This window comes from Meles meles, chromosome 2 (genome assembly GCF_922984935.1).
Source record: "Meles meles chromosome 2, mMelMel3.1 paternal haplotype, whole genome shotgun sequence".
In the NCBI taxonomy this organism is placed as follows: domain Eukaryota; kingdom Metazoa; phylum Chordata; class Mammalia; order Carnivora; family Mustelidae; genus Meles; species Meles meles.
In genome coordinates, this window is record NC_060067.1 from 150,597,584 (window position 1) to 150,613,226 (window position 15,643).

A 15,643-nucleotide genomic window follows, 5' to 3' on the forward strand; every position below is an offset into this window, starting at 1 on the left:
ATCACCTCATGCCTGTTAGAATGGCCATCATCAAAACACAAGAGATAACAGATGCTGGCATAGATGAGGCAGAGGGGAACCCTGGGTCCTACTGGTGGGATTGTGAACTGGAACAGTCACTAAGGAAAACAGTATCGAAGATTCTCAAAAAAAATTAAAAATACCATATGCTCCACCAGTTCCACTTCTGAAGGAAACAAAAACACTACCAAAAAGATCTCTTCATCCCCACATTCACAGCACCGTTATTTACAATAGCCAAGACATGGAAGCAACTGAAGTGTCCATCAATGGATAAATGAATAAAGAAGTTGTGGTATATGTACACAATGGAATATCATTTAGCCATGAAACAAGGAATTCCTACCATTTTTAAGAACATGGATGGACCTTGACAGCATTATGCTAAGTGAAATAAGCCAGACAAAGACAAATACTGTATCATCTCATTTAAATGTGAAATCGAAAAAAGAAAAAAGGGGGGGAAAAAAAACCTCATAGGAAAAGGAATCAGACTTGTGGTTACCAGAGGAGGGTTGCTGGGGAAGGGGGAATTGGAGAAAGCTGGTCAAAAAGTACTAGCTTCAAGTTACAAGATAAATAAGTACTAGGATGTCATGTACATGATGACCACAGTTAACACTGCAGACAGTACACAGGAAATTGTCATGAGAATAGATCCTAAGGGTTCTCATCACAAGGAGAATTTTTTTCCTTTTTTCTTTCTTTTCTTTTTATTGTACCTGTATGAGAAAATAGATGCTAGCTGAACCTATTGTGGAAATCATTTCACAATACATGTAAATCAGATTGTCATGCTGTATACCTTAAACTTTTCTCAATTAAACTGGGCAGGAAGGGGGAGCTGGGAAAGTATGGGCAAAGAATTAAAGAAAAGTATGGTCGGTGGGTATCTATTGATGCCTCAAGATAATGAGAAATTTAAATCTTAGGAAGGCTCTTATTAACACTCCCAGATTGACATTTCTCTTCCCCTGGGCTGGCATTAATAAATTGAACTTTCACAAAGGAAAAAAATAAACAAAAGTCTGTATACACCCATGTATGCTATCAGGAGGAATGCAGAGGTTTTCTGAAAGCCTCAGTGCTGATCAGAGTTTGCCTGATGAACACAGTGAGCAGAGGAAGAATCTGGGATCTGGGACATGAGTATAACTAAAGAAAACTTAGTTACAATGTTTCTCACCAGGGAGGCAGAATCTGTAACTGCAATCAAATGCAGGAAACTTTCACAAGGAAATTTATCAGTCACAGAATCTTGCTCTGATTTTTTTTTCTGTAAATGACACCCTCATTTTGCTATCCTTATTAAAATGTGAAACTGACTATTTCGTAAAACTAAGATTTGCAAGCCACAGAATTTAAGTTAAAAAAAAAAAAATCTAATCCTTAGCTCCAGAAAATACAACAGGATATATCCTAACACTTTAAGTAATCCTTGCTAACACATCTCTTCATCTCAAGTTTTGCTCTGGACAGTTTTGAATGTATATTTGGTCTATTTTATATAAAAACACTCTAAAGCCTTCATGTTGTATCACTAAACTTTCCTAGCATTTTCAAGCAGTGGTAAAGGTTCAGTCAGTTTTAGAAACATAGATTTTTCTTTTCCATCTATTAATATTGTCTTTTTTGAAGGATCTGAGTTTAAAGCTTCATAAAAGCTCTTTGGGCAAATTAGGTGGATTAAAATGATTTATCTCTGTCACTGGGGAAAGGGATAAATTCTTCCCGGAGAATTCACATTGCAGTAGCTGTGTGCTAAATACATCTGAGTGGATTACAACAAATGAAAACAGGGTCCAAACATCTAAATATGATTAAAAGGACATGTTGGGAGATGCTTGCATCTAGAACAGTTTCAGAAAAGCTTGATGTATTGAAGGAAAACAAGAGGGGAGGGGGCAGGGATTATGGTGACTATATTAGTCATGGCACAGAAGCACAGAAGATAGGAGGGGTGTGTGTGTGAGTGAGAGAGACAGAGACAGAGACAGAGACAGAGAGTGAGGTATTGGTTCATACAGTTGCGGAGCTAACGAATCTGTAGTTCAGGTAAAAGTTGCAGATTTATGTCTGAAATCTTTGGGGCAGGCCAGGAGGTGGGAAACTGAGGCAGGTTTCCATGTTGTAGTCTTGAGGTAGAATCACTTTGGGGAAGCCTGTCATGGCTCTTAAGCCTTCAGCTGAGCAGATGAGGGCCATGCAGGTCATGCTTTGCTTAAATTCAACTGACTGCAAATGATCTCAGCTAAAAATACCTTCACAGCGTCTAGACTAGCGTTCAACAAAAACGCTGGGCTCTGTCAACCAGTCAAGGTGACACAGAAAAGTAACCATCACAGCAGCAGTTCTGCTAAAAGGTTTTAACCATCCTGAAGCAAATACAAGTCCCCCCACTTGATGAAGAGCCAGTCAGGGCATTATGGTGTCTCTTTGTCCCAGGCTGGACTACTACTACTTGGGGAGCACAGAAGAACTCATAAGCATTCACTGTCTTGGCTTGTCCTGGCAAAACTCCTTTCCCGGATTTTCCCACTGTGCTGCCCAGGGTGCTGGGGGACTCTCGTTTGGAGGCTGACTGCAAATCCCCTCATGTGGCTTAAGATGTGTTTCTCCTCTTTTCCCTAGTGATACTTATTCCCACTGTGTTGTGTCACCTGTATTAATAAATACACAGAAAGAAAACTAGAATCTGGAAAATTATGGAAATAATCATTTTGGAAACGGTAGTCTTGATAGAAACAGCACATTTTAGTCCTTGATTCATGACTTCTGCCTGGGCTTGCCTAGGGAAACCAAAAGGCCATTTACTCGAATATAACTGTGGAAATTCCATGCTGTGTAAAGGACCTGGTGTAAGGGGCAATCGTATTTTTGTTCTATTGCTGGCACCATAAAATTCATATGCTCTTAGGAGGAAAATGTTCTCTTTCCTTACAAACTCCAAGGAACACTTTTTGAAAGAATTAATATGCCTTATAGGTTGAGCTTTCATTTTATTATTTAAAAAAAACAAAATTATAGAAACTATTACAGTATTATTATACCCACTTTGAATCACAGACCCAAAGACCGGAAATGACCTCAGAGATTGTACCTATCTACCTACCTACCTACCTATTTATTTATTTATATTAGTTTTATACCCAGTTTCTATTTCAGCATGTTCATTGAAAGATATGGGAGTGAAGCATTACCTTGAGATTTTATCATAAACCTCAAGGAAGCTACCAGATTGGATTCCATTTGGTATGGTACAGGCAAAGAATAAATTGAGAAATCTGTTTGTAATGCTGCTTATGGAATCACCATTCCTTATGTTCCAATTCTTTTAAATACAATGTATACAAATACTAACTAGTCTTCTAGAAGCTGGAAAGATCTCATGCGAACACAAAGATGAAGTAGAGATACAGGAGAGTCAGATGCGTGGGAAGGATAAGATAAAAGAAGCAGAGAGGGGCTTTAACAAAGCAAGCACACACACACACACATAGCAGGAAGGAATAAGTGTGAAGGGAAGACACAGAGAAACAGAAAGCCTATAGTTTAGACCACAGTCAGATTTCTTTCCACATTTGAATGTCTCCTGATCATTATACATAATGGTATATCCGATGTCAAATTCCACAGCAGCATAAATCAAAAAATATATAACCCAAAGCTTTCAAAACAAATATTGTCTTCATAAAATATATCTTCAGCTTGAATTGTTATGCTGAATTTCCCTTGCCATTACCACAGCAATGGGTTCAGTCTGTCACAGAGCTATTAGCTTGTCCTATTCTACCATTTTTTATTCTGTGGATCTATAGCATCATTCAATGTGATGCCTAACAGAGCCACGTCCATCTTCCATAAGGTTCTATAAGATTTATGGATCTGGCATTTGATTGCTTTAGTGGAACCCACTGGGACCATTTATACCTTGTGCTGTAAAAAAGGCATTTTTATTTCTAGAAAATAAATAGTTTGCCCAAGAGTTTGTAAGTTGAGTGGAAGTGTTTCATTTATCTAACAATTGTTGATTTGTGGTCTGGCAGAAAGAAATTGCTGACAAATGGAATGCCTCCCCGGGGCGGAGGGGGTAGGGGGTGGTGGCTAAACTCAGTTTATATTCTTTACCTGATAAGTGCTTGCCAAGACCTAGGCTAATGACATCTGTTGGCTCTCTGGCTTGCCCATTTTTATAATGCCTATATCATTATAATATAATGACGAACAACAGAGATGACACAGAGCTAGGCTGTGGTTTACTTTAACTTCCAAACTCTCCTAATTATTGTCTTGTCAGACCTTAAGAACTCTACCAGAGGTCATTCCCCATTCATTTAGAGCTTACTTACATGGTTCCAAAGTTTGGCCAAACCCACTCACAAGAGTGTGTGAATACTTGGTTCTACAATCTGGGCTATGATGAGAAGAACTTTATTTTTATGCCTCCACAAAACTTCCTTTTGACACTTTTTTCATGTGGCTCCTTCCTTCCCAACACTTACAAGTCATATTGCTCTTGGAACATTCTTATATCTCCTTTGAGCTAACTGTGGACATAAGCTGGGATGGGGATGTGACATTTATCTCTTTTGTTATAGGAGAATAAGTGATTCTAACTTTCACACTCACTATTTCAGAGCTGCTAGTCACTGACATTAGAGTAGACCCCCAGGGAGATGTACCCTGTGTTGAACACCTATAAGAAACTATAGGGGCTTAGGGTGCCTCAGTGGCTCAACAGGTTAAGCGACTGCCTTCAGCTCAGGTCATCATCTCAGGGTCCTGGGATTGAGCCCATCATTGGGCTCTCTGCTGAGGGAAGAGTCTGCTTCTTTCTCTGCCCCTCTCCCCACACATTCTCTCAATCTCTCTCTCACTTTTGCTCTCTCTCTCAAGTAAATAAATAAAATCTTAAGAAAAAAAAACTGTAGGAGCTTTCTTTGGTTAGGTGTCCCTAAGATAGAGCGCACTGTGGCTTTTCAGGAAATAATTGCTTTTCGTTATATATACATGTATAATTTGTATTATACTGTCTCATTCCTAATGCCAATAAAGCACAAATTTATATGCCCAGTGTGACGTGATCAGTTTCTAGAACATGAGCAGAACACTGGACTGTGGGGGGCAAGTTAAATAATACATACTATAGAAATGTAAAATAGTAATTTTCTTATTTTTTTCAAAGGTCTCTCTAGAACTAGACCCTCAAGCTTAAAGATCAGTTCACAGCCTGTACACACCGTATTGCATAGAAGATGCTCTAAACCAAGAGTATAAGAACCTGGAGTGCAGGTTCTGGTTCTCTTTCTAACTAGAATAAAACTACAGGTCTATACTGTGATATCACTAGATTTTTTTAAAACCATTATCGACATTCTTATGAAGCAAGGTAATATATTTACAAATTGTACATAGGTTAAATTATTAGCAGTGCTCATTCTGTTCTTCTTTAAATCCATATCTAAGTCAGCTTTTCTCCAGAAGGCATTCAGTCATTCAACAGGTATTTATTGAGCCCCTGTAATTTCTAGGCTCTGTGCCAAGCACTAGGGACTCCATGATGAAGAGCAGCTACTTTTGCAGAAAGACAACCAGACACAGAGACGATTCACGGCAGTACTGAGAGCAGCACTAGCAAGGAGGTAATGTGCTTGAGTGACATAGGTGAGCCATCACCCAGGAAATTTTTCCAAAGAGCAAGACTCTTACTGAGCCTTGAGGGATGACTGAGAGTTTTCAGAGCTGTGAAGACACACTGTTAGCTTCACAATGTGCCCGTGACTTAGAATAAGCTCTCATAGACTCCAAAGGTGGAAAGAGATGTAGGAGATGATGGGGAGGTAGCAAGGATCCAGATCCTGGAGGGCTTTGCACACTTTTAAATGTATCACCTAGTTCTGTGACCTTGAGTGAGACACAACTACAGAACCTCAGGGACATTGTTTGTCAAACATCATGTACGCACACTCCCACTCCTGAGGGTGGTGTATGCATTGGATTTTCACATGACATCACAGATATGAAAGGATACGATGATAATATGCAGATGGGGTTAAGGTCACACATCGGGCTGTTGCAGTGCTCCTCTGTCCCCAGACAGTTCATGTGCCTTCCTGAGAACTCATTCTCGTCATGTATATGTAGGCCTCCTGAGAGCTTAAAGTTCTCACTTAATTTATCAAGTTTATATGCCAACTTATGCTGAGTAATATTCTTTTCCAAACTGGGACATAATAAGTGTATATGTTTTCTTTATTGGTGTGACAGTGCCACCTGCCAGGTGGGTGGGGGCAGAAAACATTCTAGAATGTTAAACCTGGAAGGAACTCAGAGAGATCCCAATTGCATGCTTCATGGAAGAGAAGAGTAAGAAGGTTCTAACTAGGACCCAGTTGCTTTCTCTGGTTCTATCTAGATTGTTTCCAAAAATGAGAAAGATTATGCTGATCCCCAAAGAGGAATTTGCTGTATATGTTACATTGCATTACATTCTCGGGAAGGAAGACTATGCTTCAACATCCTCCTTGAATCAATCCCATACAGTCTTGAGAATGAAGAAAGCACAATTTTCTGCCTTCCAGTTAAGCCATGTGGAGCCCCAAATCCCAGAGAGAAATGGCCATTGCATATGATCATACAATCAGTATCTTTTTACTTTCCTAATAGTTGGAAACTTCTGCTAATATAGTGTTATCCTTTTTTTTTTTTAATTCTCTAAAATCTTGCTCTGAGAGTACTTTGGATAGTTTTGTTTTGTGTCAAGAGCAGAATGCGGTGCCCTTATTAAGGCATGTAAAAGAATCTTTTAAAAGCTTCTGGTCTATATTTTTTCCCACTGTTTCCACTGTGCTAATATTGAAGTACTCTATTTTAGGAAGGTGGAAAAGGGCACAGAAAACTTGTACTGTTATACATAGCAGTAACATGTTCAGTTTGTATTCTTCAAAATGGAAGCCAAATTTATCATCAAGACAGTTTGGGGACATCTCCAAAAAAAATATACCAAACACCTCTTTAAAACTGCATTGCACCTGCCACCCCTCCCCCTCCCACCCCACACCTGCTGCCTCACCCATCCCCCTACCCTGACGTTTCCAAAGATTGCAGAAGTAGATGTAGAAACATGGTCTGGGAGGTAACATTGCTGTAGCTTAGAGGAACACAAGGAGAGAAACGACTGCAGATGTCTCATCTGGGTGCTCTTCTTTAGTTCCCCCCTGCTTTTCTGAAAACCCTGCTCTGTGATTGCACAAAACAACCTGCTATTGTTTCTCAAGAAGAGAATGGACATGACCTGCGTGTTGGAGACACCTCTCCTTCCCAGCTTTGAGTTGTGAGTGGTTGCACCATAAAGCACTGAAGGGAGGATCAGGCAGGCCCGTGGAATTATTAAAAAGAAGTGAATTATGCAAAAGAAATGGGAGTGGAATAACATCCTTGAGCAGGAAGGGGATGTAGTGTCTCTCATCCAACAAAGCACATTTTTCAATTTGCTACCCACAGCTCCAGGAACACTGGAGACGGCTAGGGGAAGAAAACGGAGATCAGTCTGACATGCAGTTTGACTTTTTTTCTTACCTAATTTTGCTAATTCTTCTATCTCAAGGTCCTTCCTTTTCCCTGAAATTATAGCTCTACTGGGGGGAAAATGTGTTATATTTATTATATTTATATCCTGTAGACATGCAGCTTATCTGTACACCTCAAGCCTCGAATTCAGAATAACACATTTCATCACAATAAGGCACTGTGAAGCATTTTCCAAAGACAAATGATACTAACTGACACTATGTGACAACCAATAGTTACAGGTATTATGATGAGTAGGTGCTTAAGGAATTCAGATGTATTTTAAAGTTGGTAGCTGTAGAAGATAAATGCTTATGATAACGAAGCTATTTGAAAATGTCAGGGAATATTAAAAAACATAAGTATAATATTAGATTTTCTTTGGGTAATTATTAAACATTTAAGATCAAATATCCTAGTCAATTCAATTTTTTATTTATTGAAGTTCAAGGCCATGATCCGTTAATGTTTGACAATAGCAGCCAGCTTATCATTCAGTATTTTATTTTACTCATTTGAGAGTCAGCGTTTATTTATTTTTTATTTTATTTGTTTAATATGGAATACTTTACAAATTTGTGTGTCATTCTAGAGCAAGGGCCATGCCAATCTTCACTGTATCGTTCCAATGTTAGTGTACCTGTTGCCATAGCAAGCATGAGATTGAGCATTTATTAGCTGTATTTTTTTTTATTTCACACTAGCACTTTTTTATTGTTGTGGGTTCTTTAAGATTTTTACTTATTTTTTAAATTTCTTTTCAGTGTTCCAGAATTCATTGTTTATGCACCACACCCAGTGCTCCATGCAGTACGTGCCCTCCATAATACCCACCACCAGGCTCACCCAACCTCCCAAACCCCCGCCCCTCCAAAACCCTCAGATTATTTTTCAGAGTCCACAGTCTCTCATGATTCATCTCCCCCTCCAATTTCCCCCAACTTCCTTCTCCTCTCCAGCTCCCCATGTCCTCCATGTTATTCCTTATGCTCCACAAATAAGCGAAACCATATGATAATTGACTCTTTCTGCTTGACTTATTTCACTCAGCATAATCTCTTCCAGTCCATAATACTCCATCATGTATATGGACCACATCTTCCTTATCCATTCATTTGTTGAAGGGCATCCTGGTTCTTTCCATAGTTTGGCGACTGTGGCCATTGCTACTATGAACATTGGGGTAGAGATGACCTTCTCTTCACGACATCTGTATCATTGGGGTAAATACCCAGTAGTGCAATTGCAGGGTCGTAGGGGAGCTCAAAATTCTTAAGGAATCTTAAGATTCCTTAATTATTTTCCAAAGTGGCTGCACCAACTTACATTCCCACCAACAGTGTAAGAGGGTTCCCCTTTCTCCACATCTTCTCCAACACATGTTGTTCACTGTCTTGTTAATTTTGGCCATTCTGACTGGTGTAAGGTGGTATCTCAATGTGGTTTTGATTTGAATCTCCCTGATGACTAGTGATGATGAACATTTTTTCATGTGTCTGATAGCCATTTGTATGTCTTCGTTGGAGAAGTGTCTGTTCATGTCTTCTGCCCATTTTTTGATGTAATTATCTGTTTTGTGTGTGTTGAGTTTTAGTAGTTCTTTGTAAATCCTGGATATCAGCTCTTTGTCTGTATTGTCATTTGCGAATATCTTCTCCCATTCCGTGAGTTGCCTCTTTGTTTTGTTGGCTGTTTCCTTTGCTGTGCAGAAGCTTTTGATCTTGATGAAGTCCCAAAAGTTCATTTTCACCTTTGTTTCCTTTGCCTTTGGAGACATATCTTAAAAGAAGTTGCTGTGGCTGATGTCGAAGAGGTTACTGCCCATGTTCTCCTCTAGGATTTTGATAGATTCCTGCCTCATGTTGAGGTCTTTTATCTATTTTGAGTTTATCTTTGTGTATGGTGTAAGAGAATGGTTGAGTTTCATTCTTCTACACATAGCTGTCCAGTTTTCCCTGCACCATTTATTGAAGAGACTGTCTTTTTTCCAATGTATATTTTCCCTGCTTTGTCAAAGATTAGTTGACCATGAAGTTAAGGGTCCATATCTGGGCTCTCTACTCTGTTCCACCGGTCTATGTGTCCGTTTTTATGCCAGTACCACGCTGTCTTGGTGATCACAACTTTGTAGTAAAACTTGAAATCAGGCAACATGATGTCTCCAGGTTTGTTTTTCTTTTTTCAACATTTCCTTAGCAAATCGGGGTCTCTTCTGATTCCATACAAATTTTAGGATTGTTTGCTCTGGTGCTATGAAATACCCACAGTGAATATCATCTCAGTGGGGAAAAACTGACAGTCTTCCCTTTGAGATCAGGAACATGACAAGGATCACCACTCTTGTTCAGCATAGTGTTAGAAGTCCTAGCAACAGCAATCAAACAACACAGATAAATAAAATGTATTCAAATTGGCAATGAAGAATTCAAACTGTCTCTATTCACAGATGATGTGATATTTTATATGTGACGTAATACTTTATATGGAAAACCCAAAGACTCCACCCCAAACTACTAGAATTCATATAGCAGTTTAGTAATGCGGCAGGATATAAAATCAATGTACAGGAATCAGTTGCTTTCTTATACACTAACAATGAAAATACAGAAAGGGAAATTAGAGAATTGATTCCATTTACTATAGTACAAAGAACCATAAGATACCTGGTAATAAACCTAACCAAAGAGGTAAAGAATCTGTACTCAAAGAACTACGGAACACTCATGAAAGAAATTGAAGAAGACACAAAAAGATGGAAGACCATTCCATGCTCATGGATCAGAAAAATTAACATTGTTAAAATGTCTATACTGCCGAGAGCAATCTATACTTTCGATGTCATTCCAATCAAAATTCCACCAGCATTTTTCAAAGAGCTGGAGCAAACAATCCTAAAATTTGAAGCTGTATTTTCAAAATTGTGCCATAGCAATATATAATCTCTTTTTTACTTTAAGGGTTTTTATAATTTTTTTAAATTATTGCATTTTTAAAAGAAGAGATTATATCAGAAAACTAGAATTGGTAAATAAGTTACATCAAAATTAACTCTTCCTGAATATAGTATTTAGGTAAAATACTTAGTGTAGTTTTCCTTTTTTTTTTTTTTTTAAACCCAATAGCGGATAATTGTGAAAATGTAAATGCATTATTATACTCTTGAATTCAAGAACTTAGAAATTCTGCAGTTGGGAGTTTTTTTTTTTTTAATTTCTTTTCAGCGTAACAGTATTCATTGTTTTTGCACCACACCCAGTGCTCCATGCAATATGTGCCCTCCCTATTACCCACCACCTGGTTCCTACCCCCACCTCCCACCTCCCGCCCTTTCAAAACCCTCAGGTTGTTTTTCAGAGTCCATAGCTTCTCATGGTTCACCTCCCCTTCCAATTCCCCCAACTGCCTTCTCCTCTCCATCTTCCCAAGTCCTCCGTGTTACTTGTTATACTCCACAAATAAGTGAAACCATATGATAATTGACTCTCTCTGCTTGACTTATTTCACTCAGCATAATCTCTTCCAGTCCCGTCCATGCTGCTACAAAAGTTGGGTAATCATCCTTTCTGATGGAGGCATAATACTCCAAAGTGTATATGGACCACATCTTCCTTATCCATTTGTCCGTTAAAGGATATCTTGGTTCTTTCCATAGTTTGGTGACCGTGGCCATTGCTGCTATAAACATTGGGGTACAGGTGGCCCTTCTTTTCACTACATCTGCATCATTGGGGTAAATACCCAGTAGTGCAATTGCAGGGTCATAGGGAAGCTCTATTTTTAATTTCTTGAGGAATCTCTACACTGTTCTCCAAAGTGGTGCAGTTGGGTGTTTTTCTCCATTATTATTTCCATAGTTGATTTCTAAGCTATTCCCATCCCAAAAGTCACCTTTGTATTTCCCTTCTCCTCACTGTGCACTCATATCTTTCCATTGTCCAGACTGGTCCCATCAGTTCTTGTTCACCAACTCCTGTCTGCTTCATCTCATTTATCTCTTGTTTTTCTTTGTCTTTTTTACTGGCCTATTGCACACTTCCTAGCCCAGCACTCAGCACATATAAGACACTTGGTACATGTTGGTCCCTCTTTACCCCCATCTTCCATCCCCCATTATGAGCTTATAGGTTTCATTTAGAACATTAAACATTAATTATGTTTTACATAGTTCTTTTCTCAACAATTCCTTCTCCTGACTCATGAAGGAAAAAAAGAAACTTAATAATATTAGCTCAAACCATCAAAATGACACACCCACACTTCCCTACCTACAAGGCCTCTCCCATCCAGTACCTCCTATGTACCTCTCTTTACCTCAGTCTTACAGATGAGGGAACAGGGCTGCAGGCACATGCCTAGGGCTTCGAGATCACATGTGGGATGGCAGCCTCCAGTCTTCCCTCCTAAATCTGATGACCTCGTGTGTGCTTCCTCTTTAAAAGCTGCCCAGGAATAAGTGTGATGGGAAACCAGATCCCATGAATAGAGCTCTTGTCCCCAACTTTAAACTCTGATTTTCCCACAGGAAAAATAGTTTTAACGTTCTTGATATTGTGGCCTTCTAATTTTCCTCAGATTGACTGAGATCAGGCTAAACTCTGAAGCCAATAAGAAATGTTAGATGATGAATGCCGAATTGAAATCCAAAAAGGTTTCTTTTGTCATTCTCCTAAAATAGGAGCATGAGGCACAGGAAGACTTTTATCAGAGATGCCATCAAATCCTTTACACCAGTGGTTCTGAATGAGAGGTCATTTTTCTTCTTCGGGGACATTTGGCAATATCTGGAGACAATTTTTTTTTTTTTAATTTTTGTTATAGTTGCATTTGAAGGGCAGTGGTGGGTGAGGGACTGCTGTTGGGATCTAGTAAGTAGAGGTCAAGGATGCTGCTGAACTTCCTACAATCCCCAAGACGACCTCTCACAACAAAGACTTCCCCAACCTAAATGTCAGTAGTACTGAGTTTGAAAAATGCCACCCTAGGGTATAACTAGATATCTAGCTATGACAGTTTGATAAAGCAATTAACAAGGTATCATCCTTGGATAAGAAGATTATAGTTCTACTTGAAACTGTTCTTTTTTTTTCCCCTCTAGATGATAGTCTTAGATCAGACTTCCACACCACGATAAAACTAACTTGCAGCCTTCTTATTTTCCATTCTATTACTTATTTTCCAGCACTGGCTCCCAAGTGCAACTGTCCCCAGAGTTTAGTTCTTGGTCCTCTTTGTTTAAGGTTATTTCCTCATTGAAGTACAGAACTCTGTCTATGCAAAGTCTTGTATAAATTGGACTTTCAGGCAATCCAGACTCTGCACTCTTATTCATTATACATTAAACCACATCTCATTACCTGGAATGTAATCATTAATGCATCACCTGGCTGGCTTCCTGCTTCTCGGTGCAGGGAAGGAGCTGCACCTGTGAGGAGTGCGCTCAGTGGAAGCCTGTGAGGGTAGAGCTAAAGCCTAGGAAACCATGTCTCTGCTCCCCACTGGGAGGGCCCTCAGTCATGTCCCCTCAGTCATGTCCCCCTCCCCTGCTTCCCCCTCAGAACTCCCTGACTTCAAAAGCCAAGGGCCCTGAAACTGACCCTCACAAGTGGGGCCTCTATCTTAGCAGGAGTCCCCTGGCCATTCCAACTCCCTCCTCTGTCTCATATTGCATTCCCTCCTCCCCTCTACCTCCAACCCTTCCCCAGCAACAGATGGTGCAGAGTCAACCAACCCAGGGAGACTAAATCAGAGCCACACCTCCAGAGGCAAGATGGCTGGTAGAGATGGAGTCCTTCCCTCCACGTCGCCCTGGCTTGGAGTTTCAAAGTCCAGGGACAGTCTGGTCTGAAGGCAGAAAAGGGCAAGGCCTGAATCAGCTTCCTCAGGGCCCCAGGATGCCTGCTGTCAGGTGCTCATTTAACAGGTTCTGATCCACTTCCACCATTGCGTGGCTCCTTTGAGTGGCAGTGCCTGAAAAAAACAAAGATAGTATAAAATGTACTTAGCTCTCTATTGTTATGCTTCAAATATTGGACTTTAAAACGCCCTTTCAGAAACTCCATGTATCACAGTACACCCAAATATATATTTCTTGGCTTTGTCCCTCCCCCAGACCTTTTCCCCCATACATCCATATATCCAAGTAGCTGGTGGACTTTTCCCTTGGACTTCTTACCACACCTGCAGAGCCAAATCTGAAATTAAACTCTCAAGCTGTCTTTCCCTCCTGACTTCTCTCTATCTGCTCGCACTACGCAGTTCCTCCAGGCCCCCGATTTGAGCTCTGAGTCGTCTCTGACAGCCTGCCTCCCACGTGCTGCTTCTCCTCTCCCAAATTTGTCGATTCTCCCTTACTTCTCCCTAAAACCCACCTTTTCCTCGCCACTGTCACCGCCTAGTGCTTAAGCCCTTACTGCCTCATGAAATCTGTCCACATCCTCTCTGAAGAAATTATATCTTGTGTCAAATGACAAAAATAATACAATCGGGCAACCAGTCTGATATTGTTTATTCAAGGGGAAGCAATACATGGACTGGGGGAGACAGAGCCTCCCAAGCAGCGGACCACTGTTCCCGAGGGACCTGGGGCAACAGCAAGTCTCACAGAGCGTAAGAGGCAACTCAGAAACAGAGTGTGATTGGCAAAAAGTTTGGAGACATCATTGCAAGACTTCAGCAGGCTCTAATTTCTAGAGTAAGACAGGCTAGGTAGAGGTGAGATGAAGGCTTGTGATTGGTGAATGTTGGGTTTCTTTGACAGGTGCTTGGGGTAAGCACAGGCTGACTTAGGTTTACCTTTGTGATGTGGATTGGGCCACTGGGGGGGTATCCATGTTGTGGGTCCTGATGCACAAATTCCACAACATTTAGCCTAATGCTAACACTATGTCTACTGATTGGCAGGAATGTAGAGTCATTATTTATAGGATATATAAATGAATATGTAAATGGTCCTCTGTACCTAATTGATTAATGCATTAAAAAAATACTAATTTGTATTTATTTTTTCCTGCCTCTCCATCAAAATGTGTATGTGCATGTCACAATAACCTTCATGTGACCCGTTTCTTGAGAGCCTACTGTGTGCCAAACATTGTGCTACTCATTTCCACCTTCACTCTTCAGAGTAATCCTTACCATTCAGTGATGAAGGTACTATTCTTGTCCTTGTTATTGTTACTGTGCTCATTTAACAGTCAAGGAATCTAAACCACAAGTCTATATCACTAATTAGATTAAAGTCCCTGCTATTTCCATGTCTCCTCGCTGCTTCTTTGTATTATCCACATATTTTATTTTCGGAATATGAGTACAGAAAAATTATAGGAGACAAGAATTTTAAAGGGCCCCTCTTCTATTTTCACCTCGTTTTGGCATCTTAATATTAAAGATAAGCACCATTTAGGTATCTCTAGTTCTCTGAGTCCTCTTCTCTGAGAACTGCCTTCCTCCTCAATCTCACATGGCAGCAAACTACAGCCAACACCACCATAAACCAGACCCAGACTCAGCCACTGAGATGCCGAGATGCGTCTTTATCTCTGCAGATCATGTGATAGAAAGATAAGCAAACTCAAGATGAGTGGGGCCATATGCATGGACAAGTGGAGAAAGCCAGTAGGTCTTCAGAGAACACAGAACGAAGCAAACATCTCAAGACAAATCTTAAGAAACCATATGGCTCCAGGAGGCAGAGACTTAAGGGAGCTTCTAGGATCTAAAGATTTTCATTACTTATGCCCACTTTTTTGAGAAATCTGTGTCATATATATTTGGGATCAGAAAATGGTTTTGTCTCCAATTGCTGATTCTTTTTTATCATGCATGTGTTGAATCAAAGGGTCTTGTTTGCAATAGATTTTGCCTAGTTCCCTTTTGAGGTATTTGGGCTGCATTGATCTGGGAGCATTGATCATAGGAGCGGCAGCTTGGAGTCAAAAACCGAACACAGAGTATGAATACCCTACTTTTGCATCAACATGGATGGGACTGTAGAAGATTATGCTAAATGAAATAAGTCAAGCAGAGAAAGTCAATTATCATATGGTTTCACTTA

General features: G+C 40.0%; 1 protein-coding gene and 1 non-coding gene across 5 annotated transcripts in view; one reads left to right on the plus strand and one right to left on the minus strand.

Annotated features, from left to right (window-relative positions):
• Nucleotides 1-15,643, plus strand: part of FREM3 (FRAS1 related extracellular matrix 3) — a 91,544-nt gene that overhangs the window by 34,446 nt on the left and 41,455 nt on the right. The gene's annotated exons all lie outside the window — the stretch shown is intronic.
• LOC123937784 lies at nt 8,143-8,245 on the minus strand. The gene has a single exon (XR_006817579.1). It is a non-coding gene; the product is annotated as a U6 spliceosomal RNA (small nuclear RNA).